This window comes from Phalacrocorax aristotelis, chromosome Z (genome assembly GCF_949628215.1).
Source record: "Phalacrocorax aristotelis chromosome Z, bGulAri2.1, whole genome shotgun sequence".
NCBI classification, from domain to species: Eukaryota; Metazoa; Chordata; class Aves; order Suliformes; family Phalacrocoracidae; genus Phalacrocorax; species Phalacrocorax aristotelis.
The window spans coordinates 36,520,114-36,525,376 of NC_134311.1; positions in this window are offsets into that span (position 1 = coordinate 36,520,114).

Here is a 5,263-nt window from a genome sequence, read left to right on the forward strand (position 1 = left end):
ATTTCTGAACTTATTCGTGTGTATTTTGGTGTTCTCAGTGAGTGTTTTGTGTCTTTGGTTTCTTCTGAAAATTCAAGAAAATTTGCCAGGAACAAAAAAAGAAGCTTTCAGGTTGTACATTACACACTGGGTCTTTGGAAGTCCACAAACATAAAAAATGTATCTCTGTCCAGAGCCTGTGAATGACTTCATCCTCTGCAATATCTGATATGGGCTGGAGGGGGCAGGAGCGTAGGCAAAAGATAAGCAGTAATTCTGCATTCCTGGATGAATTCAGAAGGCAAACCTTTTGACTGCAGATACCTAAGAAGGTCATACTGGGTGCTGTTGAAAGGCATTTCAAGGACAATGCAATCATCAGGCACACTCAACGTAAGTTCACAAAGGAAAAGCCCTGTTTAACTAATTTGTTATCCTTCTATGGTAAGGTCACCTGTCTAGTGGACGAAGGGAAGGTGGTGGATGTAATTTTTCTGAATTTTAGTAAGGCTTTTGATACTGTCCCTCACAGCATCCTTCTGGACAAGTTGTCCAACTATAAGATGAGCAAGTACATGGTGTGCTGGGTGAAGAACTTGCTGAATGGCAGGGCTGAATGGGGCTACACCTGGCTGGGGACCAGTCACCAGTGGCATTCCTCAGGGTTCAGCTCTAGGACTAGTTCTCTTTAACATGTTTATCAATGATCTGGATGCAGGAGTTGAATGCACCATTAGCAAGTTTGCTGACAATACCAAACTGGCAGGTGCAGGTGCTGTTTACTCTCTTGAGGGACAAGAGGCCTTGCAGAGGGATCTGGAAAGATTGGAGCATTGGGCTAAGATCAATGGCATGAAATCTAATAAGAACAAATACCAGGTTCAGCATCTGGGATGAAGTAATGCCAGGCACAAGTATAAACTGGGAGAGGAGTAGCTGGAGAGCGGCCCTACAGGAAGGCATCTGAGGTGCTGGCTGAGAGCAGGCTCAATAGGAGTTGGCAGTGTGCCCTGGTAGCCAAGGGGCAAACCACACTGTGGGGTGCATCAAACACAGCATAACCAGATGGTCAAAAGAGGTGATTATCCCGCTGTATTTAGCCTTGGTGCAGCCTCACCTTGAGTACTGTGTGCAGTTCTGGGCCCCACAATTTAAGATGGAAGTTAAGATACTCAAATGCATCCAGAGGAGGGCCACAAAGCTGGTGACAGGGCTGGAAGGCATGTCCTGTGAGGAGTAGCTGAGGACTCTGGGCTTGTCTAGTTTGGACCGAAGGAGGCTGAGGGGCGACCTCACTGCTCCCCACAGCTTCCTGAGGAGGGGAGGTGGAGAGGGAGGTGCTCATCTCTTGTCTGTGGGATCCAGTGTCAGGATGCATGGGAACAATTCAAAGCTGTGTCAGGCAAGGTTTAGAGTGGACATGAGGAAATGTTTCTTCACCGAGAAGGTGGTCAAACACTGGAACAGGCTTTCTAGAGAGGTGGTAGGTGCCCTGTGCTTGCCAGTGCCTTAATAATATGATTTAACTTTTGGTCAGCCTTGAAATAGTCAGGCAGTTGGACTAGATGGTCATTGCAGGTCCCTTCCATCTGAACTAGTCTAGTCTAGTCTACTCATTCAGATGTACTTCTGTTTGTTAAAAATCAGGAATTATAATGCAACTTCTCTTTTTGCAGGTTTATTTTACTTCTGCATTCCAAAAAATCTTTTTTGTAAAACTATTAAGATAGCAGAGACCTTATTAATAAAAGTAATTATATGTTGATGGTTTCTGACCAAATGTGAGGAAGTCTCTGTAATCTTTGCCACATAGGATGGGAAGGAATCACGAAATGTAGCCTACTGGCTCCAGAAATTCCTGTCTGCTGCATTCAAACTAGTAACATATATAGGCAACCCCACAAAGACTTATAATACAACACCATAGGGTCCCAACTTTCTGCACTTGGCTCCTGTACTTGTTGCTGTAATTCTCAAAAAGAACAACTAAGGATTGTGCTGAGATCTCTAAACTGAAATAATGAAAATTTTGGTACGTAAAGTCATATGTATCTTTCCTGCAGTAAAATCAGTTTTGATCCAGGTCTGCAAACAGTCATCAAAAAAAAAAAGATCACCTTATTCACATGGGTTCCCAGGTCCTTCCACTGAAGTCAATGAAGCTGCTGTAACACTTATATTCTGTCACGTCAGAACTGGGTATGGAAAAGTAGGTTGCTTAGAGATCAATATTGCTAAACCCCAGCATTAAAAAAGACTTGGCTCACAACCAAAATGGTGAGATTTAACCATACTGTAATTATTTTTTGAGCCTTTGAAATTCACATTTTCAATGCTTTTTTTCTGCTCCCCCCTAAAACAAAAACCTCCCACAACCCACAAACATTTATCTTATATATAAAGAGGAGAAGCTTCAATTCATACATAATGTCATGATTCTCAGATTTGGTGTTTTCAGGAAAACACAAACAAACATGGATCTTGACAAAATTATGTGTCAACATTACAATTCCTCTCTTGAGATGGGATTTTAAATTAATCTTTTGACTGTGCTGAAAATTAAATCCTGTCATTGAATGAAAAGAATATCTGAGCCACATGCCTGAAGAACAGTACAAAAAGTGTTGAGATATGAGAGCACTACAATATGGCAGCAGCCTTGTGCGCCTGGGAGGTCGCCTCTGTGTGGAACCTTTCTCCAGAATTCCCCTGAGGCAAACGAGCTGCAACTACATCTGCAGGGGATAAAGCTTAATAAATATCACCTCTGGCCCCAGGAAGAAATTTTGCCTACTAGGTTTAACCTTCTGGAAGTGGACATTTTAAATACCACTTTGTGCATGTGGAAGTGTATATTTCAAGGTAGGTTTGCTGGTTTTTAAGGAAGAAGTGAGGGCCACTTTTCTTTTTGGTGCTTTTAATCATCATTAGAAAAAAAACACTAAATAAAGGTGTTTTTTTTTAAAATCAGTTCTGTGGTTCAGGAGCAAAAGTATCACTAATTCTTAGAGTACAAAATCAGTTTTTTGAAAATGTTTTCTGATTAATTTCTTTTAGGTTTTGCCTCATCACCAAGTGATGACTTTCTATTCTTTGGAACAGGAAGACATTTCTTTCTATGACTGTAGAAAATTTTTTAAAACCCTTCTTGTGCTATATATATGCCCACTGCATCTTATAGCCATTTTAATTAAAAGGCTTCTATATTTCTCTATGGCCTGTGGTATTTCATGCCTTAATACAAAATAATTCTTCAAATGAAACTACTACTGAATTTTGCCACCCAATATAGAAAACATCTGGAAGTGAGAATGAGACATCTGGGCTGGACATTGCAGCATTGTTGGTTTGAAAAGCAAGGAATAGGAATGGTTTGTTCATCACTTCATAAAGACTGTGTTTTCAAGTGATTAAACTATATTCTTCTAAGTGTGATATTTGTGCAGCTGCACAGCAAATAAGTATGGAATATGATATATGATAAATGTTACATCTGGGCCAAAAGCTGGAGTTCCTTGGGGAAATGCACATTCAATAGAAGGCCTGAGTGTGGAATGCAGAGTTTGTGCTTGCAATTGGTGTAAGTGCTCATTTCTCCATGGGCGCATATTTTCAAGCAGTATATTCTTAGATACAGCATGAAATGCAGCACACATCTTCCCTCACTTCTCCACTCCAAACACATGCTGAGGCCTTACCCACAGGCAGCCCTTTGCGTGTGTGGTTTACACATGTGAGTAGTCCCAGCAGGGTGAAGCAACACCTACAGAGCAGTGACTGCTCCTGATGTGCTCAAGTCAGTGGGGGTCAGTTAGGGGATTCAGTGGCAGTAGCAGCAAAACCCCGAGGTCTCCTGTGCCTGCAGCTTGTCATGCTACCACATAATATAGCTACACGTTCCCTCAATTTCTCTCTGATTTTCACATGAATTACCTAACTTGGGTTAGAGAACACCGCTTCACCCTCCCCACCATGACAAAAGATCTGTATGTTTGCCACTGAAGACAAATACCTGCTTAACTGACATACAGGGACCTCAGTTATACAGAAGTAGCATTGACACAGGCAGAGGTTAGTAAGCAATGGAGACTTGCTTTCCAAGGTTTACAAGTCCTGTAATCTATGACAATTGACATTCACATATTTCTTGTCTCACGTTTGTTTACGGTTGTGCATGCCTCGTGAGTCTTGCAGGCTGTTACTGAAGTTGAGCAATCACCTCTGCACAGATTTGTTTCTCTTAAGGACCATGAGGATGTTGTTACTCTCTGCTCTTGCATGATCAGTCTGTTAAAGTAGCCATGTTTTGACCTTTTCACTTGTTATTTGCACAATATTAGGCTGGGATCTTGCTGACTTGCAATCTTCAGGGTCTGAAGAAGTCTCCCTGGCAGTGTGTTACCATAAGGACGCAGAGGGAAGTTTCTCCTCCTTCGGCCCTTCGGGTAAGTCAGTGGGTAGATCAACCATCCATGCCTAAGCCTGAGTGAGAAGTGGTTGTGCCTTCCCCTTCATTTTGTAGGCCATGTCTCTCCTCTGAGTCCAAACAGCTCGAAGTTGTATCATCTGCTCTTGCTGCTAAACTTGGACAGGGTTGATAGGGAAACAAATACAGAGGGGGAAAATGGCAGCTTTTCCCAGCGCTCCCTCCCTGGAGCAAGGAGAAGGGACTGACCAGCAGATTGGGCCTTTTGCTTCCCTGCAGCACCCATCTCATGGGATTTCCAGTTTTGTGAGAAAACATTGCTGATAACAATAAAAAAGCCTGTGCACTGGAGCGGTGGCTCTCTGCAGACTTTGTGGAAGGACTCAGCTTTACAGAGTGAGAAGGAGAGGTGCAGAGAGGCAAAGCACCTGCCCCAAGCTGCCAAAGGAAGGAAGAGCACCTCTGGACAAATACCGTCCACCTCTCCTCAACCCCAGCTGCATGCCTAGTCTGCCAGGGAGCCCCAGGGCTAGGAAAGTTGAGTATCACCAATTAATTAACCAAAGTAATGACTAACCACCCAGAGCCAAGCCCTGCTGTGCTTATGTGCTTATACCTTGATGCCACCTGGGGGTCTGAGGAAAAACTACTCTCTGGGCCCTAAATGCAGGGTTACACATCAATTCCCCAGTCACAAAATCACAGAAAGGTTTGGGTTGGAAAGGAAGTTCAAAGCCCATCTAGTCCAACCCCTCTGCCATGGCCAGGGTCATATTTCACTAGACCAGGTTGCTGAAAACACCATCCAACCGGGGCTTGAATGCTTCCAGGGATGGGGCATCCACATCTTTTCTGGGC